Consider the following 26666-nt stretch of genomic DNA (forward strand, 5'->3'; position numbering starts at 1 on the left):
AAAAGCACATGTGTGTGTGGTCCCATGTTTACAGTACCTGACTGACTGGCTGACTGCCTGACAGACTGGCTGACTGGCTGACTGGCAAACTGGCTGACTGGCTGACTGACATATTGGCTAACTGAATGGCTGACTGACAGACTGGCTGACTGCCTGACAGACTGGATGACTGACAGACTGGCTGACTGAATGGCCAACTGGCAGACTGACTGACTGGCTGACTGGCTGGCTGCCTGACAGACTGGGTGACTGGCAAACTGGCTGACTGACTGGCTGACAGACTGGCTGTCTGGCTGACTGGCTGACAGACTGGCTGTCTGGCTGACTGGCAAACTGGCTGACTGGCAAACTGGCTCACTGACAGACTGGCTGACTAGCTGGATGACATATTGTCTAACTGACTGGCTGACTGACAGACTGCCTGACAGACTGGCTGACTGAATGGCCAACTGACAGGCTGACGGGCCAACTGACTGGCTGACAGGCTGCATCATGTGAGTAAATCCTTGTAGCCACACTCACCTGCTCTCACCTTTCCCCCAGTTACCCTGCCCAGTCTTATCTTGGTAGATCACACATATGCACACACACACACGCACGCATGCACACGCACGCACACGCACGCACACACATTTTCCACACTGTGTGACATGGGTCAGTAAAAGACAGCACAATAAAACAGCAGTCCAAATATGGTCATGAGATGACACAGCGTTGAATAAACTCAACATATTCACTCAACATACAGTATTCACTCAATATATTCACTCAACATACAGTATTCACTCAATATATTCACTTAACATACAGTATTCACTCAATATATTCACTTAACATACAGTATTCACTCAACATACAGTATTCACTCAATATATTCACTCAACATACAGTATTCACTCAACATACAGTATTCACTCAATATATTCACTTAACATACAGTATTCACTCAATATATTCACTCAACATACAGTATTCACTCAACATACAGTATTCACTCAATATATTCACTTAACATACAGTATTCACTCAATATATTCACTTAACATACAGTATTCACTCAATATATTCACTCAACATACAGTATTCACTCAACATATTCCCTCCTGTCTCAGCCTCCAGTATTTATGCTGCAGTAGTTTATGTGTCGGGGGGCTAGGGTCAGTTTGTTATATCTGGAGTACTTCTCCTGTCCTATTCGGTGTCCTGTGTGAATTTAAGTGTGCTCTCTCTAATTCTCTCTTTCTTTCTCTCTCTCGGAGGACCTGAGCCCTAGGACCATGCCTCGGGACTACCTGACATGATGACTCCTTGCTGTCCCCAGTCCACCTGGCCGTGCTGCTGCTCCAGTTTCAACTGTTCTGCCTTATTATTATTGGACCATGCTGGTCATTTATGAACATTTGAACATCTTGGCCATGTTCTGTTATAATCTCCACCTGGCACAGCCAGAAGAGGACTGGCCACCCCTCATAGCCTGGTTCCTCTCTAGGTTTCTTCCTAGGTTTTGGCCTTTCTAGGGAGTTTTTCCTAGCCACCGTGCTTCTACACCTGCATTGCTTGCTGTTTGGGGTTTTAGGCTGGGTTTCTGTACAGCACTTTGAGATATCAGCTGATGTACAAAGGGCTATATAAATACATTTGATTTGATTTGACTCAACATACAGTACTAACTCAACATATTCACTCAACATAGTATTCACTCAACATACAGTATTCACTCAACATACAGTAATTACTCAACATACACTATTCACTCAACATATTTACTCAACATACAGTATTCACTCAACATACAGTATTCACTCAACATATTTACTCAACATACAGTATTCACTCAACATACAGTATTCACTCAATATATTTATACAGTATTCACTCAATATATTTACTCAACATATTCACTCAACATATTCACTCAACATACTGTATTCACTCAATATATTCACTCAACATACAGTATTCACTCAACATACAGTATTCACTCAACATATTTACTCAACATACAGTATTCACTCAACATACAGTATTCACTCAACATACAGTATTCACTCAACATATTCACTCCTGCAGGCTGTCTCAACAGATAATAATGACAAGAAAGAACATTCTAATAGTGTAAAAGGCTTAGTCGACGCTTAAAGGTTGTATGCTATACTCATCTGAGGAGAGAAAATATGTTCTTCATTTGTTTGATAAGATTATAGATTTTTCTCAGGGGACCACATTTTTAATTTCAGGTGACCGCTCATGGGGTCCCGACGCCCAAGTTTGGGAATCACTTGACTTAGTAACAAATTCGTAACCACTTCATAACTCCTTTAAACTAAATGCATGCTCTTCAACCGATCGCTACCTGCACCTACCCGCCTGTCCAACATCACTACTCTGGACGGCTCTGACTTAGAATACGTGGACAACTACAAATACTTAGGTGTCTGGTTAGACTGTAAACTCTCCTTCCAGACCCATATCAAACATCTCCAATCCAAAGTTAAATCTAGAATTGGCTTCCTATTTCGCAACAAAGCATCCTTCACTCATGCTGCCAAACATACCCTTGTAAAATTGACCATCCTACCAATCCTCGACTTTGGCGATGTCATTTACAAAATAGCCTCCAATACCCTACTCAACAAATTGGATGCAGTCTATCACAGTGCTATCCGTTTTGTCACCAAAGCCCCATATACTACCCACCATTGCGACCTGTACGCTCTCGTTGGCTGGCCCTCGCTTCATACTCGTCGCCAAACCCACTGGCTCCATGTCATCTACAAGACCCTGCTAGGTAAAGTCCCCCTTATCTCAGCTCGCTGGTCACCATAGCATCTCCCACCTGTAGCACACGCTCCAGCAGGTATATCTCTCTAGTCACCCCCAAAACCAATTCTTTCTTTGGCCGCCTCTCCTTCCAGTTCTCTGCTGCCAATGACTGGAACGAACTACAAAAATCTCTTAAATTGGAAACACTTATCTCCCTCACTAGCTTTAAGCACCAACTGTCAGAGCATCTTACAGATTACTGCACCTGTACATAGCCCACCTATAATTTAGCCCAAACAACTACCTCTTTCCCAACTGTATTTAATTTATTTATTTATTTTGCTCCTTTGCACCCCATTATTTTTATTTCTACTTTGCACATTCTTCCATTGCAATACTACCATTCCAGTGTTTTACTTGCTATATTGTATTTACTTTGCCACCATGGCCTTTTTTGCCTTTACCTCCCTTCTCACCTAATTTGCTCACATTGTATATAGACTTTGTTTTTTTTACTGTATTATTGACTGTATGTTTGTTTTACTCCATGTGTAACTCTGTGTCGTTGTATGTGTCGAACTGCTTTGCTTTATCTTGGCCAGGTCGCAATTGTAAATGAGAACTTGTTCTCAACTTGCTTACCTGGTTAAATAAAGGTGAAATAAATAAATAAATAAATAAAATTATGAGACGACGGTGAACATTCATAACTGTGTACTTCGACTTCAACTAATAGCTAGTCTTTGTTCTGAGTGAAGTGGCTGGGCTTGGTAAGTCTAAACTACATTTCAGGGTTAGTCTGTTCTTTTTTGTTCTGTTGATGTTAGCCTTGTAATTAGAGGCACCTCTCTCTGTTTACATACCGCAGTGGGTTCGTGTCTCCCAAGCACGTCTGACCTGCTTATTGTTGTAGCTCAGAATAGCCCAGTCACTCCCTCTCTCCTAACTCAAACACACATAGCTATTTGTGCTCATTCATGCAATCTGTAATGGGCGTTATTCTGCCATTCAAAACAGCTCTGCACCATGGTAACAAAGAGGTCTGCGTGTGAACAGGAAAACAGAGGGAACAACAGAGAGAGAAAGGGAGGGAGGGAGGGAGGGAGGGAGGGACAAGGAGATTGATCCCAAATCAAAGATCCCAAATGTTTTTCTTTTCTATCTTTATGTATGAACTTAGTATTTGACCTCCTCGCGGATGATGGCATCACACATGAACTGAGTTTGTGAACCATAAAGATCAAACTATCTTGATGATTATGATGCTTCTTCTCTATCATTTCAACTTCCATAGTTTTGGTTGGCTCCAGAATGAGATGAAGGATAATGATTCATATGCCATAAAAGAGCACGGAAAGTGACCTACGCAAGATTGCTTCAATTTTCTTTGTATCTTTATGATGGTTCCAATCCTTTCATTCAACTCATGTCACTTTGTTCCAGATTCACTCCCAGGAGAATATACGAGAACTATGATGCTACGGTTTGCGGAACCTATCGGATGCTTCGGAGTGTTCCATTCCATTTTAAAATCCTACTTCGGTGATGTCATAAATAATGCATTCCATCCCTTTGTGACATCACAGAGAGAGACAAAGAGAGATAATTAAATATTAGAACTATGTGCTGAGGTTCTTTGTCGGAGTTATTCTCTCTCTCTCCCTCTGACACTTTACTGTGTCTATGTTTGGGTACAGGACTCACCCACGTACACCCACGCATGTTGGCACACACAAACACACATAAAGACATTTCTTATAACACTGAAGGACTTTATTAGTAAACCGATAGATTCCATCTATGTCCAGGATTATCAATAGCCGTATCTCTCTGTTGTTCCCTTGGAGACGCATGGCAATAAATAAGCAATAACTTAGTAGTGAAATGATTGGACGGTATGCTCAACATCACGGTCCAATCACATCTAACACAACACCAGTCAAAAGAATGCTCTGTCCTCAATAAATAAGTCAAATCAAATAAATAAACAAAAAGGCAGTTCTATGTGGTTCTTCAAGACGGTTCTACGCTGGTTCCTCTACAGAACGCTCTACTGTCTGGAGTTGTAGTGTCCGTTCAGTAGATCACTCCGCTGGGCAGGAGTCAGCACCGGTTCTCCTCTGATTGTCTCGGTTCTCATGGTTCTAAATTATGGTTCCAGACCTTTAAGTTCTCTAGAGTAAGAGAAGAGAGCAAATTGTCAGTATTTAGCTGTTGAATTGACCAATTGCCAGTAATAAAGACTTCCAGGAGGTTAGACAGGTATGTTAGCCAGGAGGTTAGCCAGGAGGATAGACAGGTATGTTAGCCAGGAGGTTAGACAGGTATGTTAGCCAGGAGGTTAGCCAGGAGGATAGACAGGTATGTTAGCCAGGAGGTTAGCCAGGAGGTTAGACAGGAGGTTAGCCAGGAGGTTAGACAGGTATGTTAGCCAGGAGGTTAGCCAGGAGGATTGGCAGGTATGTTAGCCAGGAGGTTATCCAGGAGGATTGACAGGAGATTAGCCAGTAGGATAGACAGGTATGTTAGCCAGGAGGTTATCCAGGAGGATTGACAGGAGGTTAGCCAGGAGGTTAGCCAGGAGGTTAGACAGGTATGTTAGCCAGGAGGATAGACAGGTATGTTAGCCAGGAGGATAGACAGGAGGTTAGACAGGTATGTTAGCCAGGAGGTTAGCCAGGAGGTTAGACAGGTATGTTAGCCAGGAGGTTAGACAGGTATGTTAGCCAGGAGGTTAGCCAGGAGGATAGACAGGTATGTTAGCCAGAGGTTAGCCAGGAGGTTAGACAGGTATGTTAGCCAGGAGGTTAGCCAGGAGGTTAGACAGGTATGTTAGCCAGGAGGTTAGACAGGTATGTTAGTCAGGAGATTAGACAGGTATGTTAGCCAGGAGGTTAGCCAGGAGGATAGACAGGTATGTTAGCCAGGAGGTTAGCCAGGAGGTTAGACAGGTATGTTAGCCAGGAGGTTAGCCAGGAGGTTAGACAGGTATGTTAGCCAGGAGGTTAGCCAGGAGGATAGACAGGTATGTTAGCCAGGAGGTTAGCCAGGAGGTTAGACAGGAGGTTAGCCAGGAGGTTAGACAGGTATGTTAGCCAGGAGGTTAGACAGGTATGTTAGTCAGGAGATTAGACAGGTATGTTAGCCAGGAGGTTAGCCAGGAGGATAGACAGGTATGTTAGCCAGGAGGTTAGCCAGGAGGTTAGACAGGTATGTTAGCCAGGAGGTTAGCCAGGAGGTTAGACAGGTATGTTAGCCAGGAGGGAGTATGTTAGCCAGGAGGGAGGTTAGACAGGTATGTTAGCCAGGAGGTTAGCCAGGAGGTTAGACAGGTATGTTAGCCAGATTAGACAGGTATGTTAGCCAGGAGGTTAGCCAGGAGGTTAGCCAGGAGGATAGACAGGTATGTTAGCCAGGAGGTTAGCCAGGAGGTAGACAGGTATGAGCCAGGAGGAGGTTAGCCAGGAGGTTAGCCAGGAGGTTAGACAGGTATGTTAGCCAGGAGGTTAGACAGGTATGTTAGTCAGGTAGTTAGCCAGGAGGTTAGCCAGGAGGGAGGTTAGCCAGGAGGACAGGTATGTTAGCCAGGAGGTTAGCCAGGAGGATAGACAGGTATGTTAGCCAGGAGGTTAGCCAGGAGGTTAGACAGGATGTTAGCCAGGAGGGAGGTTAGCCAGGAGGTTAGACAGGTATGTTTCAGGAGATTAGACAGGTATGTTAGCCAGGAGGTTAGCCAGGAGGATAGACAGGTATGTTAGCCAGGAGGTTAGCCAGGAGGTTAGACAGGTATGTTAGCCAGGAGGTTAGACAGGAGGTTAGACAGGTATGTTAGCCAGGAGGTTAGCCAGGAGGTTAGACAGGAGGTTAGCCAGGAGGTTAGACAGGTATGTTAGCCAGGAGGTTAGCCAGGAGGATAGACAGGAGGTTAGACAGGTATGTTAGCCAGGAGGTTAGCCAGGAGGATAGACAGGTATGTTAGCCAGGAGGTTAGCCAGGAGGTTAGACAGGTATGTTAGCCAGGAGGTTAGCCAGGAGGTTAGACAGGTATGTTAGCCAGGAGGATAGACAGGTATGTTAGCCAGGAGGTTAGACAGGTGTGTTAGCCAGGAGGTTAGACAGGTATGTTAGTCAGGAGTTTAGACAGGTATGTTAGCCAGGAGGTTGGCCAGGAGGTTAGACAGGTATGTTAGCCAGGAGGATAGACAGGTATGTTAGCCAGGAGGATAGACAGGTATGTTAGCCAGGAGGTTAGCCAGGAGGTTAGACAGGTATGTTAGCCAGGAGGTTAGCCAGGAGGTTAGACAGGTATGTTAGCCAGGAGGTTAGCCAGGAGGTTAGACAGGTATGTTAGCCAGGAGGTTAGCCAGGAGGATAGACAGGTATGTTAGCCAGGAGGTTAGCCAGGAGGTTAGACAGGAGGTTAGCCAGGAGGTTAGACAGGTATGTTAGCCAGGAGGTTAGACAGGTATGTTAGTCAGGAGATTAGACAGGTATGTTAGCCAGGAGGTTAGCCAGGAGGATAGACAGGTATGTTAGCCAGGAGGTTAGCCAGGAGGTTAGACAGGTATGTTAGCCAGGAGGTTAGACAGGAGGTTAGACAGGTATGTTAGCCAGGAGGTTAGCCAGGAGGTTAGACAGGAGGTTAGCCAGGAGGTTAGACAGGTATGTTAACCAGGAGGTTAGCCAGGAGGATAGACAGGAGGTTAGACAGGTATGTTAGCCAGGAGGTTAGCCAGGAGGATAGACAGGTATGTTAGCCAGGAGGTTAGCCAGGAGGTTAGACAGGTATGTTAGCCAGGAGGTTAGCCAGGAGGTTAGACAGGTATGTTAGCCAGGAGGATAGACAGGTATGTTAGCCAGGAGGTTAGACAGGTATGTTAGCCAGGAGGTTAGACAGGTATGTTAGTCAGGAGTTTAGACAGGTATGTTAGTCAGGAGTTTAGCCAGGTATGTTAGTCAGGAGTTTAGACAGGTATGTTAGTCAGGAGTTTAGACAGGTGTGTGTGTGTGTGTGTGTGTGCGTGCGTGCGTGCGTGCGTGCGTGCGTGCGTGCGTGCGTGTGTGTGGGCAAGCGTACGTGTGTGTGTGTGTGTGTGTGTGCGTACGTGTGTGCGTACTTGTGTGTGTGTGTGTGGGCAAGCATGTGTGTGTGTGTGTGTGTGTGTGTGTGTGTGTGTGTGTGTGTGTTTGTGTGTGTGTGTGTGTGGTTATGAGACATCACCAGTAATCCAGTCTAATACTGCATTCTTACACCTCTTCATGTGACGCAATTCACACTCCCACCCACCTACGCAAACACACACACAAACACACACACACGCGTGTGCCTGAATGCGGTTTGTTGCAGTCTTAACAGGTGTGTGTGTCTTACCTGCTGATGGTCACACCGTGATGTCACAGGGTGTGGTCTTCTGGAGCTGTTGCTTCTCACTGCTGGAGGCCAGGTAGGCAACCAGGAAGCTCTTATGTGTCCTGTAACTGGCAGACAGACACACAGAGAGAGGGAGTTTACTGGCAGACAGACACACAGAGAGAGGGAGTTTACTGGCAGACAGACACACAGAGAGAGGGAGTTTACTGGCAGACATACACACAGAGAGAGGGAGTTTATTGGCAGACAGACACACAGAGAGAGGGAGTTTACTGGCAGACAGACACACAGAGAGAGGGAGTCTACTGGCAGACAGACACACAGAGAGAGGGAGTTTACTGGCAGACAGACACACAGAGAGAGGGAGTTTACTGGCAGACAGACGCACAGAGAGAGGGAGTTTACTGGCAGACAGACGCACAGAGAGAGGGAGTTTACTGGCAGACATACACACAGAGAGAGGGAGTTTATTGGCAGACAGACACACAGAGAGAGGGAGTTTACTGGCAGACAGACGCACAGAGAGAGGGAGTTTACTGACAGACAGACGCACAGAGAGAGGGAGTTTACTGACAGACAGACGCACAGAGAGAGGGAGTTTACTCCTATAGCGTGCACAGAGAGAGGGAGTTTACTGGCAGACAGACACACAGAGAGAGGGAGTTTACTGGCAGACAGACACACAGAGAGAGGGAGTTTACTGGCAGACAGACGCACAGAGAGAGGGAGTTTACTGGCAGACAGACACACAGAGAGAGGGAGTTTACTGACAGACAGACACACAGAGAGAGGGAGTTTACTGGCAGACAGACACACAGAGAGAGGGAGTTTACTGACAGACAGACACACAGAGAGAGGGAGTTTACTGACAGACAGACGCACAGAGAGAGGGAGTTTACTGGCAGACAGACGCACAGAGAGAGGGAGTTTACTGACAGACAGACACACAGAGAGAGGGAGTTTACTCCTATAGCGTGCACAGAGAGAGGGAGTTTACTCCTATAGCGTGCACAGAGAGAGGGAGTTTACTCCTATAGCGTACACAGAGAGAGGGAGTTTACTCCTATAGCGTGCACAGAGAGAGGGAGTTTACTGGCAGACAGACACACAGAGAGGGAGTTTACTAGCGTACACAGAGGGAGTTTACTCCTATAGCGTGCACAGAGAGAGGGAGTTTACTGACAGACAGACACACAGAGAGAGGAGTTTAGTACACAGAGAGGGAGTTTACTCCTATAGCTTGCACAGAGAGAGGGAGTTTACTCCTATAGCGTACACAGAGAGAGGGAGTTTACTCCTATAGCTTGCACAGAGAGAGGGAGTTTACTGGCAGACAGACACACAGAGAGAGGGAGTTTACTCCTATAGCGTACACAGAGAGAGGGAGTTTACTCCTATAGCTTGCACAGAGAGAGGGAGTTTACTGGCAGACAGACGCACAGAGAGAGGGAGTTTACTGGCAGACAGATGCACAGAGAGAGGGAGTTTACTGGCAGACAGACGCACAGAGAGAGGGACTTTACTGGCAGACAGATGCACAGAGAGAGGGAGTTTACTGACAGACAGACGCACAGAGAGAGGGAGTTTACTCCTATAGCGTACACAGAGAGAGGGAGTTTACTCCTATAGCGTACACAGAGAGAGGGAGTTTACTCCTATAGCGTACACAGAGAGAGGGAGTTTACTCCTATAGCGTGCACAGAGAGAGGGAGTTTACTCCTATAGCGTACACAGAGAGAGGGAGTTTACTCCTATAGCGTACACAGAGAGAGGGAGTTTACTCCTATAGCGTACACAGAGAGAGGGAGTTTACTCCTATAGCGTACACAGAGAGAGGGAGTTTACTGACAGACAGACACACAGAGAGAGGGAGTTTACTCCTATAGCGTGCACAGAGAGAGGGAGTTTACTCCTATAGCGTACACAGAGAGAGGGAGTTTACTCCTATAGCGTACACAGAGAGAGGGAGTTTACTCCTATAGCGTGCACAGAGAGAGGGAGTTTACTCCTATAGCGTGCACAGAGAGAGGGAGTTTACTCCTATAGCGTGCACAGAGAGAGGGAGTTTACTCCTATAGCGTGCACAGAGAGAGGGAGTTTACTCCTATAGCGTGCACAGAGAGAGGGAGTTTACTCCTATAGCGTACACAGAGGGAGACACACAGAGAGAGGGAGTTTACTAGCGGCACAGAGAGAGGGAGACAGCGACACAGAGAGAGAGGGAGTTTACTATAGCGTACACAGAGAGGGAGTTTACTATAGCGTACACAGAGAGAGGAGTTTACTCTATAGCGTACACAGACAGAGAGAGGAGTTTACTCCTATAGCGTACACAGAGAGAGGGAGTTTACTAGCGTACACACAGACAGAGGGAGACAGACAGAGAGAGGGAGAGCGTACACAGAGAGAGAGAGCGGGAGTTTACTCCTATAGCGTACACAGAGAGAGGGAGTTTACTCCTATAGCGTGCACAGAGAGAGGGAGACAGACGTGCACAGAGAGAGGGAGTTTACAGAGAGAGGAGTTTACTCCTATAGCGTGCACAGAGAGAGGGAGTTTACTTAGCTACACAGAGAGACAGTTTACTCTATACACAGAGAGAGGGAGTTTACTCCTATAGCGTGCACAGAGAGAGGGAGTTTACTGACAGACAGACACACAGAGAGAGGGAGTTTACTCCTATAGCGTACACAGAGAGAGGGAGTTTACTCCTATAGCGTGCACAGAGAGAGGGAGTTTACTCCTATAGCGTACACAGAGAGAGAGTTTACTCCTATAGCGTACACAGGAGTTTACTCCTATAGCGTACACAGAGAGAGGGAGTTTACTCCTATAGCGTACACAGAGAGAGGGAGTTTACTGACAGACAGACACACAGAGAGAGGGAGTTTACTCCTATAGCGTGCACAGAGAGAGGGAGTTTACTGACAGACAGACACACAGAGAGAGGGAGTTTACTGACAGACAGACACACAGAGAGAGGGAGTTTACTGACAGACAGACACACAGAGAGAGGGAGTTTACTCCTATAGCTTGCAATCCGTTCTGCCACAAATGGAGCTTGAATTGCACAACAGCATTCAAAGAGACCAAGTCTTTCATTCAGTTAGTTTTAGATCTCAGGGAATGTGAATCACACCATGGTTTTTATTTAACTAGGCAAGTCAGTTAAAGAACAAATTGTTAATTACAATGACAGTCTACCGGAGAACAGTGGGTTAATTGGCTTGCTCAGGGGTAGAACGACAGATTTTTACCTTGTCAGCTTGGGGATTCGATCCTATCAACCTTTCAGTTACTGGCCCAACACTCTAACCACTAGGCTACCTGCCACCCCAGCCAGTATGGGCTGGTTTCACATCCACTACACTACCACAGCATCTTAGCAGGATTCAGAAATCAATTCCACTACACTACCACAGCATCCTAGCAGGATTCAAAAATCAATTCCACGAACTGGAGTTTCTTTTTCACACAGATTAGAGTCCAGTATTCCAGCACGACACAGTTGAATGTAAAATCGATTCAGATGAACATGGGCTCATTATTACCCATGTTTAGCTTACATTAACTGTATATATTTTTTGTTTGTCTAATACAATAGGTTTCTACTGTATATGGCTCTGCTTTCACTCATGTCTTTAGCTACATTGTCAAAAACCAATTAGTCTCATAGGTAACAACATAACGTAGATTATGAAAGTTCAATCAGTAAAAGCTGGTCTGAATGAATTGTCACTTGTCATTAATCTAGTAAACTCATATAATTCACATCGCTTCCTATCTCACTCATCTCACTCATAATGTTACCTCATCAGCATAATGTTACCTCATCAGCATAATGTTACCTCATCAGCATAATGTTACCTCATCAGCATAGCATGTATCTATGGTAGTGTCTATAATGTTACCTCATCAGTATACATTTTACTGCATCAGCATAATGTTACCTCATCAGTATAAATGTTACCTCATCAGCATAATGTTACCTCATCAGCATAATGTTACCTCATCAGTATAAATGTTACCTCATCAGTATAATGTTACCTCATCAGCATAATGTTACCTCATCATCATAATGTTACCTCATCAGCATAATGTTATCTCATCAGCATAATGTTACCTCATCATCATAATGTTACCTCATCAGCATAATGTTATCTCATCAGCATAATGTTACCTCATCAGCATAATGTTATCTCATCAGCATAATGTTACCTCATCAGCATAATGTTATCTCATCAGCATAATGTTATCTCATCAGCATAATGTTACCTCATCATCATAATGTTACCTCATCAGCATAATGTTATCTCATCATCATAATGTTATCTCATCAGCATAATGTTACCTCATCATCACAATGTTACCTCATCAGCATAATGTTATCTCATCAGCATAATGTTATCTCATCAGCATAATGTTACCTCATCAGCATAATGTTACCTCATCAGCATAGCAGGTATCTATGGTAGTGTCTATAATGTTACCTCATCAGCATAATGTTACCTCATCAGCATAGCAGGTATCTATGGTAGTGTCTATAATGTTAGCTCATCAGCATAGCAGGTATCTATGGTAGTGTCTATAATGTTACCTCATCAGCATAGCAGGTATCTATGGTAGTGTCTATAATGTTACCTCATCAGCATAGCAGGTATCTATGGTAGTGTCTATAGTGTTACCTCATCAGCATAGCAGGTATCTATGGTAGTGTCTATAATGTTACCTCATCAGCATAGCGTCACGTCTCAGCCTATGAGCATGGCAATTCCACCACGGTTGCTGATGAACCTATGAGCTCACTCGTGCAATAATCACCTTCCTGTCTTTCAATCAATGGGCATGAATCAAGGGGAGTATATACACCGAGTGGACAAAACATTAAGAACATCTGCTCTTGGCATGACACAGACTGACCAGGTGAATCCAGGTGAAAGATATGATCCCTTATTGATGTCACTTGTTAAATCCACTTCAATCAGTGTAGATGAAGGGGAGGAGACGGGTTAAAGAAGGATTTTTAAGCCTTGAGACAATTGAGACATGGATGGTGTCTGTGTGCCATTCAGAGGGTGAATGGGCAAGACAACATATTTAAGTGACTTTGAACGGAGTGTGGTAGTAGGTGCCAGGTGCACCGGTTTGTGTCAAGAACTGCAATGCTGCTGGGTTTTTCGCGGTTGAAGAGGGGGTTGATGTGTATACACTATATGTATAAAAGTATGTGGACACCCCTTCAAATGAAGGTTTATTCCCAGGTTGGCCATGATTTTAAATAAGAATTTGTTCATAACTGACTTGCCTAGTTAAATAGGTTAAATACATTTTTTTATTTAACCACACCCGTTTTGCCCTGCTAGAGCTGCCCTTGTCAACTGTAAGTTCTGTGAAGTGGAAATGTTTAGGAGAAACAACGGCTCAGCCGTGAAGTGGTAGACCACAGAAGCTCACAGGTTGGGACCGCCGAGTGTCCTTGGTTGCAACACTCCACTACCGAGTTACAAACTGCCTCTGGAAGCAACTTCAGCAACTGTTTGTTGAGAGCTTCATAAAATGGGTTTCCATGGCCAAGCAGCCGCACACAAGCCTAAGATCACCATGCGCAATACCAAGCATCAGCTGGAGTGGTTTAAAGCTCGCAGCGGTTGGACTCTGGAGGAGTGGAAAAGCGTTGTCTGAAGTGATGAATCACGCCTCACCATCCTGCAGTCCAACAGATGAATCGGGGTTTGGAGGATGCCAGAAGAACGCTACCCGCTTCAATGCATAGTGCCAACTGTAAAGTTTGGTGGAGGAAGAATAATGGTCTGGGTCTGTTTTTCATGGTTTTGTCTAGGACCCTTAGTTTCGGTAAAGGGAAATCTTAACGCTACAGCATACAATGACATTCTAGACAATTCTGTGCTTCCAACTTTGTGGCAACAGTTTCAGGAAGGCCCTTTCCTGTTTCAGCATGACAAAGCCCCCGTGCACTAAGTGGTTTGTCGAGATCGGTGTGGTAGAACTTGACTGGCCTGCACAGAGCCCTGACCTCAACTCCATCGAACATCTTTGGGATGAATTGGAAAGCCGACTGCAAGCCAGGTCTTATCGCCCAACATCAGTCCCTGACCTCACTAACGCTCTTGAGGCTGAATAGAGGAAAATCCCTGCAACAGTGTTCTAACATCTAGTGGAAAGCCTTCCCAGAAGAGTGGAGGCTGTTATAGCAGCAATGTTCCAACATCTAGTGGAAAGCCTCCCCAGAAGAGTGGAGGCTGTTATAGCAGCAATGTTTCAACATCTAGTGGAAAGCCTTCCCAGAAGAGTGTAGGCTGTTATAGCAGCAATGTTCCAACATCTAGTGGAAAAGCCTTCCCAGAGGAGTGGAGGCTGTTATAGCAGTAATGTTCCAACATCTAGTGGAAAGCCTTCCCAGAGGAGTGGAGGCTGTTATAGCAGCAATGTTCCAACATCTAGTGGAAAGCCTTCCCAAAAGAGTGGAGGCTGTTATAGCAGTAATGTTCCAACATCTAGTGGAAAGCCTTCCCAGAAGAGTGGAGGCTGTTATAGCAGCAATGTTCCAACATCTAGTGGAAAGCCTTCCCAGAAGAGTGGAGGCTGTTATAGCAGCAATGTTCCAACATCTAGTGGAAAGCCTTCCCAGAGGAGTGGAGGCTGTTATAGCAGAAATGTTCCAACATCAAGTGGAAAGCCTTCCCAGAAGAGTGGAGGCTGTTATAGCAGCAATGTTCCAACATCTAGTGGAAAGCCTTCCTAGAAGAGTGGAGGCTGTTATAGCAGCAATGTTCCAACATCTAGTGGAAAGCCTTCCCAGAGGAGTGGAGGCTGTTATAGCAGAAATGTTCCAACATCTAGTGGAAAGCCTTCCCAGAAGAGTGGAGGCTGTTATAGCAGCAATGTTCCAACATCTAGTGGAAAGCCTTCCCAGAGGAGTGGAGGCTGTTATAGCAGCAATGTTCCAACATCTAGTGGAAAAGCCTTCCCAGAAAAGTGGAGGCTGTTATAGCAGCAATGTTCCAACATCAGGGGAAAGCCTTCCCAGAGGAGTGGAGGCTGTTAAAGCAGCAATGTTCCAACATCTAGTGGAAAGCCTTCCCAGAAGAGTGGAGGCTGTTATAGCAGTAGTGTTCCAACATCTAGTGGAAAGCCTTCCCAGAGGAGTGGAGGCTGTTATAGCAGAAATGTTCCAACATCTAGTGGAAAGCCTTCCCAGAAGAGTGGAGGCTGTTATAGCAGAAATGTTCCAACATCTAGTGGAAAGCCTTCCCAGAGGAGTGGAGGCTGTTATAGCAGCAATGTTCCAACATCTAGTGGAAAAGCCTTCCCAGAAGAGTGGAGGCTGTTATAGCAGCAATGTTCCAACATCAGGGGAAAGCCTTCCCAGAGGAGTGGAGGCTGTTAAAGCAGCAATGTTCCAACATCTAGTGGAAAGCCTTCCCAGAAGAGTGGAGGCTGTTATAGCAGCAATGTTCCAACATCTAGTGGAAAGCCTTCCCAGAGGAGTAGAGGCTGTTATAGCAGAAATGTTCCAACATCTAGTGGAAAGCCTTCCCAGAAGAGTGGAGGCTGTTATAGCAGCAATGTTCCAACATCAAGTGGAAAGCCTTCCCAGAGGAGTGGAGGCTGTTATAGCAGCAATGTTCCAACATCTAGTGGAAAGCCTTCCCAGAAGAGTGGAGGCTGTTATAGCAGCAATGTTCTAACATCTAGTGGAAAGCCTTCCCAGAAGAGTGGAGGCTGTTATAGCAGCAAAGGGGGGACCAACTCCATATTAATTCCCATGATTTTGGAATGAGATGTTTGACGAGCAGGTGTCCACATACTTTCGGTCATGTAGTGTATATCAACTCAAACCTTGTAGCAAAATTCCTCAGAGAAGAGGACGATCCCAAACGATGCAATAAAATTCTAGATTGTACTCGTGTCTCTATTTTCATTAAGTTAAGCCTGTACTCGATGCTCTGCTATCAATCATGTCGTTAGCAGCATCGTCAGACTAATTAGTCTCAGGTAACATTGTGGACGATATAGCGCTTGCTCCTTGTTGCCACGGCAACAATCAGAGCAAACGCAAACACACAAATTGATTTATAGTTTTGATAAACACACTGTGTCAAATGTGCTAAGTTTGATTGAATATCACAGTCGATAACAGAATACCAGTCATTAAAAATATAACTTTAAAATATGAACTACAACCAGAACATTTGTCAGGCAGAGGTCATGTAATCAGAGCAAGCAGTACTGAATAATATATAAGTTTACCCAGTATGTGACCAGACCACTGCCCTCTCCTATCTGAACCAGACCACTGCTCTCTCCTATCTGAACCAGACCACTGCCCCTCTGCTATCTGAACCAGACCACTGCCCCTCTCCTATCTGAACCAGACCACTGCCCCTCTCCTATCTGAACCAGACCACTGCCCCTCTCCTATCTGAACCAGACCACTGCCCCTCTCCTATCTGAACCAGACCACTGCCCCTCTGCTATCTGAACCAGACCACTGCCCCTCTCCTATCTGAACCAGACCACTGCCCCTCTCCTATCTGAACCAGACCACTGCCCTCTCCTATCTGAACCAGACCACTGCTCTCTCCTATCTGAACCAGACCACTGCTCCTCTCCTATCTGAACCAGACCACTGCCCCTCTCCTATCTGAACCAGACCACTGCCCCTCTCCTATCTGAACCAGACCACTGCCCCTCTCCTATCTGAACCAGACCACTGCCCCTCTCCTATCTGAACCAGACCACTGCCCCTCTCCTCTCTGAACAGTACAAACTGCTCTCTGAACAGTACAAACTGCTCTCTGAACAGTACAAACTGCTCTCTGAACAGTACAAACTGCCCTCTGAACAGTACAAACTGCCCTCTGAACAGTACAAACTGCCCTCTGAACAGTACAAACTGCCCTCTGAACAGTACAAACTGCCCTCTGAACAGTACAAACTGCTCTCTGAACAGTACAAACTGCCCTCTGAACAGTACAAACTGCCCTCTGAACAGTACAAACTGCCCTCTGAACAGTACAAACTGCCCTCTGAACAGTACAAACTGCTCTCTGAACAGTACAAACTGCCCTCTGAACAGTACAAACTGCTCTCTGAACAGTACAAACTGCCCTCTGAACAGTACAAACTGAACAGTACAAACTGCCCTCTGAACAGTACAAACTGCTCTCTGAACAGTACAAACTGCCCTCTGAACAGTACAAACTGCCCTCTGAACAGTACAAACTGCTCTCTGAACAGTACAAACTGCCCTCTGAACAGTACAAACTGCCCTCTGAACAGTACAAACTGCCCTCTGAACAGTACAAACTGCTCTCTGAACAGTACAAACTGCCCTCTGAACAGTACAAACTGCTCTCTGAACAGTACAAACTGCCCTCTGAACAGTACAAACTGCTCTCTGAACAGTACAAACTGCAGGCCATTATGAGGAATCCCAGGCCCATGTATTATATCTGCTCTGACTTGGACTGTTGACTTTGTCCCTCATTTAGAAGTTTCTCGTAAATTACATAACGGGGTTACTGATTGATAAGGTGTGTGTGTGTGTGTGTGTGTGTGTGTGTGTGTGTGTGTAGACCCGTGTGTGTGTGTGTGTGTAGACCCGTGTGTGTGTGTGTAGACCCGTGTGTGTGTGTGTGTGTGTGTGTGTGTGTGTGTGTGCGCTGAGTCTACCATTGTGTTCATCAGGCATCGTCTATGTCCAAGTAAATATATGATTTATTATAGTCATAAATGGTATTGCCTTGATGCAGTCATGAGCAGTATCAAGGTATGTCAGCGTGGGCGAGGGGGTGTATAAGGGTTTGTTGAGGATGTGTGCAGGGGTTTCAATGATGTGTTATGCTGAGTTAAGGGGGGGGGGGGACGTTTTGGAGTGTTCGTGTCACTACCATTGTGTTAAAGGTGTGTTATGGTCCTATTCGTGTTGTGTTGACATTGTGTTAATGTTGTGTTATGGTTGCATCATGAGCAGTACGTTTAGGTCTATACTCACTGTTTGTAGATCATGTGCAGTACGGTTCGGTTGCATTATGGTTGTGTTATGGTTATATTAACGTTGTGTTATGGTTGTATTAGGTCTATACTCGCTGTCTGCAGATCAAGCTAAAGGCAGTTATCCAGGCTGTCAGCTTGCTACTACTAACAAGGGAAGACTTCTTCCATGAGGTTTAATGGTAGTTGGCATCCAATAAATGTGGCATTACTGCCCCCTACTAGGCTGGAGTATAACTACCTTGTACTTTGCTTGAAAAAAAAGTCAAATGAATCAACAAATACCCTGCCATCTAACCGTACACTCATTTAAAACACACCACCCTACTCCACTATTTAAACCTATCTAGTCCGACCTCAGGCCAACATCCTGAAAGGACGGGACACCACCACTCAACACACCCTGTAACTCTTCTGAGGTCAAATCTCGTACACCCAAATATTTCTCAGTTCCACCACAACCTCAGCGGTTGCCAACGCAACCTCAGCGGTTGCCAACACAACCTCAGCGGCTGCCAACACAACCTCAGCGGCTTCCAACACAACCTCAGCGGCTTCCAACACAACCTCAGCGGTTGTCAACACAACCTCAGCGGTTGCCAACACAACCTCAGCCAACACAACCTCAGCGGCTGCCAACACAACCTCAGCGGTTGCCAACACAACCTCAGCGGTTTCCAACACAACCTCAGCGGCTTCCAACACAACCTCAGCGGCTTCCAACACAACCTCAGCGGCTTCCAACACAACCTCAGCGGCTGCCAACACAACCTCAGCGGCTGCCAACACAACCTCAGCGGCTGCCAACACAACCTCAGCGGTTTCCAACACAACCTCAGCGGCTGCCAACACAACCTCAGCGGCTTCCAACACAACCTCAGCGGCTTCCAACACAACCTCAGCGGTTGCCAACACAACCTCAGCGGCTGCCAACACAACATCTATTTTCTGCGACTTTACGTTCCATCCCGGCAGTACAATTACTCACCATTGCCGTGAACGCCAAAACAAACAAACAAAATCTTACTGAAGCATACAGTATATCACTCGTCGGGCCAATACCTCTGTACTGATAGAGATCTATTACTCACACCACTCCTCCCGGGACCCTTCCCTGTCTTGACTCATCTTCCTCTACTTTCTTCACTGCCTCTGTAACAGTATAACTTTAGACCGTCCCCTCGCCCATACCCGGGCGCGAACCAAGGACCCTCTGCACACATCAACAACAGTCACCCACAAAGCATCGTTACCCATCGCTCCACAAAAGCCACGGCCCTTTGTCGTTCTGCCCCTGAACAAGGCAATTAACCCACTGTTCCTAGACCAGTTAACCCACTGTTCCTAGACCAGTTAACCCACTGTTCCTAGACCAGTAAACCCACTGTTCCTAGACCAGTTAACCCCCTGTTCCAAGACCAGTTAACCCACTGTTCCTAGACCAGTTAACCCACTGTTCCTAGACCAGTTAACCCACTGTTCCTAGGCCAGTTAACCCACTGTTCCTAGACCAGTTAACCCACTGTTCCTAGACCAGTTAACCCACTGTTCCTAGACCAGTTAACCCACTGTTCCTAGACCAGTTAACCCACTGTTCCTAGACCAGTTAACCCACTGTTCCTAGGCCAGTTAACCCACTGTTCCTAGACCAGTTAACCCACTGTTCCTAGACCAGTTAACCCACTGTTCCTAGGCCGTCATTGAAAATAAGAATTGGCTCTTATATAAATACATTCCTTTGTCTCATGTCCTTCTCATACCCAGGAGCCACCTTCCTATACACTGCTGCCACGTGCCCATAAGCTTAGCACCTGTAACAACAGAACGTGAGCTCGTACGGGATAGATGAAATATCCTAACATAATTTTGTCAGGCAGAGAGTCAACATCAAAAAGAACAAGACAATGACTCTTCTGTTTCTCCACTCACGCCAACCTGTCTACCATTTCCTTTTAAAAAGTAAATCACTGGAGTTCGTTCCAGGGGAGGCAGGGTAGCCTAGTGGTTAGAGCGTTGGACTAGTAACCGGAAGGTTGCAAGTTCAAACCCCCGAGCTGACAAGGTACACATCTGTCATTCTACCCCTGAACAGGCAGTTAACCCACTGTTCCTAGGCCGTCATTGAAAATAAGAATTTGTTCTTAACTGACTTGCCTGGTTAAATAAAACAATGTATTCCACCAGCTCAATCTGTGTATGATGAAAGGGAAGGCTTCCTTGTGAATGAGTGGGACCGGTGCTGATATCATGCTACCAAAAGGTGTCCGCTTCTCCAGAAATCCCATCTGCAGATCAACGGACTGCAGCTTGTTGTAAGTAACCTTTAGTGTTGTGTTAATGTGTGCAAGTCATGAGTAGTATGGATGTATTGGGTCTATACTCACTGTGTGCAGGTCATGAGCAGTATGGCGAGGCAGCTGATGCTGGAGAGGACCACAGCTATGATGACCAGGACAGTCTGAACTGTGTGCAGGTCATGAGCAGTATGGATGCTTCTCTCACTCCTCTTCATCCGTGCAGGTCATGAGCAGTATGGCGAGGCAGCTGATGCTGGAGCAGGATGACCAGGACAGTCGAACCACCTCACCGATAACTCCTTCTTCATCAGCTGCAGGGGAGAGGATAAATCAATTAATCAATCAACTAATATACCAATCAATATATCAAAACACAAGTCGGTCAGTTAGTCAACCAAACAGTTAATCAGTCAATTAATGAATCAGTCTATCTGTCCAATCGATCCTTTCCATCCATCAGCACACGCACCAACGCACGCACAGTACTAAAAGTAGATTTGTGACGTACTCACACACACACAGGCTCTCTCAGGTCCGCCATGTACTTGCAGTTTCCATGGATACAGTATGCCTGGTGGGAGGAGCTACAAGGGTCCTCTGTAACACGTTCTGAGGTCTGGTGTGTGTGGTCGGCCGTGAACTCCAACGGGTGTCCCGGTGTGTGTTCAGGGTTGAAGGCCGTGGTGCGTTTACTACTGTTCTTGTTCTTCCTCTTTCCAGGATTCCCTTTTCCTTTCGGACCCTTTATCCCCTTTCTGTTCTTACTGTGACGCACCACTGCTGGGAAACCACAGGAGTTATTTTCACCTTCTGATTATTAGAGACATATGGAGTCATATGGAGTCATATGGAGACAGATGGAGTCATATGGAGTCATATGGAGACAGATGGAGTCATATGGAGACAGATGGAGACATATGGAGACAGATGGAGTCATATGGAGTCATATGGAGACAGATGGAGTCATATGGAGACAGATGGAGTCATATGGAGTCATATGGAGACAGATGGAGACAGATGGAGTCATATGGAGACAGATGGAGTCATATGGAGTCATGGAGTCATATGGAGACAGATGGAGTCATATGGAGACAGATGGAGTCATATGGAGGCAGATGGAGTCATATGGAGGCAGATGGAGTCATATGGAGACAGATGGAGTCATATGGAGGCAGATGGAGTCATATGGAGGCAGATGGAATCATATGGAGACAGATGGAGTCATATGGAGGCAGATGGAGTCATATGGAGGCAGATGGAGTCATATGGAGACAGATGGAGTCATATGGAGACATATGGAGTCATATGGAGTCATATGGAGACAGATGGAGTCATATGGAGACAGATGGAGTCATATGGAGTCATATGGAGACAGATGGAGTCATATGGAGACAGATGGAGCCATATTGGAGTCATATGGAGTCATATGGAGACAGATGGAGTCAGATGGAGTCATATGGAGACAGATGGAGACAGATGGAGCCATATGGACACAGATGGAGTCATATGGAGACAGATGGAGTCATATGGAGACAGATTGAGTTATATGGAGACAGATGGAGACAGATGGAGTCATATGGAGACAGATGGAGTCATATGGAGTCATATGGAGTCATATGGAGACAGATGGAGTCCTATGGAGACAGATGGAGACATATGGAGACAGATGGAGTCATATGGAGTCATATGGAGACAGATGGAGTCATATGGAGATAGATGGAGTCATATGGAGTCATATGGAGACAGATGGAGACAGATGGAGTCATACGGAGACAGATGGAGACAGATGGAGCCATATGGAGACAGATGGAGTCACATGGAGACAGATGGAGTCATATGGAGACAGATGGAGTCATATGGAGTCATATGGAGACAGATGGAGTCATATGGAGACCGATGGAGTCATATGGAGACAGATGGAGTCATATGGAGGCAGATGGAGTCATATGGAGGCAGATGGAGTCATATGGAGACAGATGGAGTCATATGGAGACATATGGAGTCATATGGAGTCATATGGAGACAGATGGAGTCATATGGAGACAGATGGAGTCATGGAGACAGATGGAGTCATATGGAGACAGATGGAGTCATATGGAGACAGATGGAGACAGATGGAGCCATATGGAGACAGATGGAGTCATATGGAGACAGATGGAGTCATATGGAGTCATTTGGAGACAGATGGAGTCAGATGGAGTCATATGGAGACAGATGGAGACAGATGGAGCCATATGGAGACAGATGGAGTCATATGGAGACAGATGGAGTCATATGGAGACAGATGGAGTCATATGGAGTCATATGGAGACAGATGGAGACAGATGAAGTCATATGGAGACAGATGAGCCAGATGGAGTCATATGGAGACAGATGGAGTCATATGGAGTCATATGGAGACAGATGGAGTCATATGGAGTCAGATGGAGACAGATGGAGTCATATGGAGTCATATGGAGACAGATGTAGTCATATGGAGACAGATGGAGTCATATGGAGACAGATTGAGTTATATGGAGACAGATGGAGACAGATGGAGTCATATGGAGACAGATGGAGACAGATGGAGTCATATGGAGACAGATGGAGTCATATGGAGACAGATGGAGACAGATGGAGTCAGATGGAGACAGATGGAGTCATATGGAGACAGATGGAGTCATATGGAGACAGATGGAGTCATATGGACACAGATGGAGTCATATGGAGTCATATGGAAACAGATGGAGTCATATGGAGTCATATAGAGTCATATGGAGTCATATGGAGACAGATGACACAGATGGAGTCATATGGAGACAGATGGAGACAGATGGAGTCATATGGAGACAGATGGAGTCATATGGAGACAGATGGAGTCATATGGAGTCATATGGAGACAGATGGAGACAGATGGAGTCATATGGAGACAGATGGAGTCATATGGAGACAGATGGAGTCATATGGAGACAGATGGAGTAATATGGAAAGTATTCAGACCCCTTGACGATTTCCACATTTTGTTATGTTACAGCCTTCCTCTAAAATGTATTAAATAGCACAACACCCCATAATGACAAAGCAAAACCCGGTTTTTAGAAGTTTTTGCTAATAAAAATAAATAAATACTGAAATATCACATTTACATAAGTATTCAAGCCCTTTACTCAGTATTGTGTTGAAGCACCTTCGGCAGCGATTACAGCCTTGATTCTTCTTGGATATGACGCTACAAGCTTGGCACACCTGTATTTGGGGAGTTTCTCCCATTCTTCTCTGCAGATCATGTCAAGCTCTGTCAGGTTGGATGGGGAGTGTCGCTGCATAGCTATTTTCAGGTCTCTCCAGAATTGTTTTATTTTTTTATTTATTTTTTATTTCACCTTTATTTAACCAGGTAGTCCAGTTGAGAACACCTTAATTTAACCAGGTAGTCCAGTTGAGAACACCTTTATTTAACCAGGTAGTCCAGTTGAGAACACCTTAATTTAACCAGGTAGTCCAGTTGAGAACACCTTTATTTAACCAGGTAGTCCAGTTGAGAACACCTTAATTTAACCAGGTAGTCCAGTTGAGAACACCTTTATTTAACCAGGTAGTCCAGTTGAGAACAAGTTCTCATTTACAACTGCGACCTGGCCAAGATAAAGCATAGCAGTGTGAACAGACAACAACACAGAGTTACACATGGAGTAAACAATTAACAAGTCAATAACATAGTAGGAAAAAAAATCTATATATATTGTGTGCAAAAGGCATGAGGAGGTAGGCAATAAATAGGCCATAGGAGCGAATAATTAGAATTTAGTAGATTAACACTGGAGTGATAAATGATCAGATGAACATGTGCAGGTAGAGATACTGGTGTGCAAAAGAGCAGAAAAGTAAATAAAATAAAAACAGTATGGGGATGAGGTAGGTAGATTGGGTGGGGTATTTACAGATGGACTATGTATAGCTGCAGCGATCGGTTAGCTGCTCAGATAGCAGATGTTTAAAGTTGGTGAGGGAGATAAAAGTCTCCAACTTCAGCGATTTTTGCAATTCGTTCCAGTCGCAGGCAGCAGAGAACTGGAGGGAAAGGCGGCCAAATGAGGTTTTGGCTTTAGGGTTCAAGTCCGGGCTCTGGCTGGGCCACTCAAAGACATTCAGAGATTTGCCAAAAAGCCACTCCTGTGTTGTCTTGGTTGTGTGTTTAGGATCACTGTCCTATTGGAAGGTGAACCTTATTTCCTATCTGTCCACATCGGGTGTTTGGTCACCTCCCTGACCAAGGACCTTCTCCCCCGATTGCTCAGTTTGTCCGGGCGGCCAGCTCTTGGAAGAGTCTTGGTGGTTCCAAACTTCTTCCATTTAAGAATGATTGATGCCACTGTGTTCTTGGGGACCTTCAATGCTGCAGATATTTTTTGGTACCCTTCCCCAGATCTGTGCCTCGACACAATCCTGTCTCGGAGCTCTACGGACAATTCCTTTGACTTCATGGCCTGGTTTTTGCTCTGCCATGCACTGTTAACCGTGGGACCTTATATAGACAGGTGTCATCATTTTGTAATTATGGGGTGTTGTGTGTAGATTGGGGAAGCATGGGTTAGAGGCTAGAGAGTACTAGGGGGTAGGGGGTAGGTGTTAGGGCCAAAGGCTTAGGTGCGAGGGGGTACTAAGGACTATGGGATGGGGGTTAGGGGTGAGGGGTTAGGGGTGAGAGGTTAGGGGTTAGGGGTTAGGAGCAAAGGCTTAGGTGCGAGGGGGTACTAGGGACTAGGGGGTGAGGGGTTTGGGGTGAGGGGTTAGGGGTGAGGGGTTAGGGGTGAGGGACTAGGGGTTAGGGGTGAGGGGTTAGGGGTGAGGGGTTGTCTGACAGTCCTACCTTTGGGTGAACCGTCTGTAGGTGTACCTCCTGACATATCTTCATCCAGTTCCTCCTCATCCTCATCACCCAGAGAGCTCTGTAGCCCCTCCCCTTCCCCCAAGGCTGACGCATCTGTCACATGGCTCAGCTCTGCCGATAACGTCACTGCGGATCCCAGGACACCTAAAGCGCTAACAACTACAACCAGACCACACCAGTCAATCACAGAGCACTGAATCTACAACCAGACCACACCAGTCAATCACAGAGCACTGAATCTACAACCAGACCACACCAGTCAAACACAGAGCACTGAAACTACAACCAGACCACACCAGTCAAACACAGAGCACTGAATCTACAACCAGACCACACCAGTCAAACACAGAGCACTGAATCTACAACCAGACCACACCAGTCAAACACAGAGCACTGAATCTACAACCAGACCACACCAGTCAAACACAGAGCACTGAATCTACAACCAGACCACACCAGTCAAACACAGAGCACTGAATCTACAACCAGACCACACCAGTCAAACACAGAGTACTGAAAACTACAACCAAAACACACCAATCATACATATCAATCAAGACTGCAAGCGGACCAAACTGGTCACACACAGAGCAGTGCAGACTACAACCCAATAGCACATGCAGAATACTAGAGCACTCAATACTTCAATAACATTAGCATATGGTACATCACACAGCTGGTTTCTGACAAGTCATAACAGGTTGTGAAACATCTCTCTCTCTCTCTCTCTCTGTCTGTCTCTGTAGGCTACTTCCCTCTAAACACATCTCTCTCTCTCTGTCTGTCTGTCTGTCTGTCTGTCTGCCTGTCTGTCTGTCTGTCTGTCTGTCTGTCTGTCTGTCTGTCTGTCTGTCTGTCTGTCTGTCTGTCTGTCCTTGTAGGCTACTTCCCTCTAAACACATCTCTCTCTCTCTGTCTGTCTGTCTGTCTGTCTGTCTGTCTGTCTGTCTGTCTGTCTGTCTGTCTGTCTGTCTGTCTGTCTGTCTGTCTGTCTGTCTGTCTGTCTGTCTGTCTGTCTGTCTGTCTGTCTGTCTGTCTGTCTGTCTGTCCCTGTAGGCTACTTCCCTCTAAACACATCTCTCTGTCTGTCTGTCTGTCTGTCTGTCTGTCTGTCTGTCTGTCTGTCTGTCTGTCTGTCTGTCTGTCTGTCTGTCTGTCTGTCTGTCTGTCTGTCCCTATAGGCTACTTCCCAACACATCAAATGATTGTACAAGCCCAGACTACTTACCCAAACACAGCAGAGAGGAGAGAATGAGAGTGTTCATGTCCTAATAGTGTGTGTATTCTGTCCTGAGTGAGACTAGTCCTGCTCTGCCTCTGCTTCCTCTTCCTCCTCAGAGGTTGGGTG

At 45.8% G+C, this 26666-nt stretch overlaps 1 pseudogene; it reads right to left on the reverse strand.

Moving 5' to 3' along the window:
• Positions 1-4514: 4514 nt before the first annotated feature.
• LOC115140358 (proheparin-binding EGF-like growth factor) lies at positions 4515-26656 on the reverse strand (annotated as a pseudogene).
• Positions 26657-26666: the final 10 nt, after the last annotated feature.

The sequence above is a fragment of the Oncorhynchus nerka genome, linkage group LG13 (assembly GCF_034236695.1).
Source record: "Oncorhynchus nerka isolate Pitt River linkage group LG13, Oner_Uvic_2.0, whole genome shotgun sequence".
Taxonomy (NCBI): Eukaryota; Metazoa; Chordata; class Actinopteri; order Salmoniformes; family Salmonidae; genus Oncorhynchus; species Oncorhynchus nerka.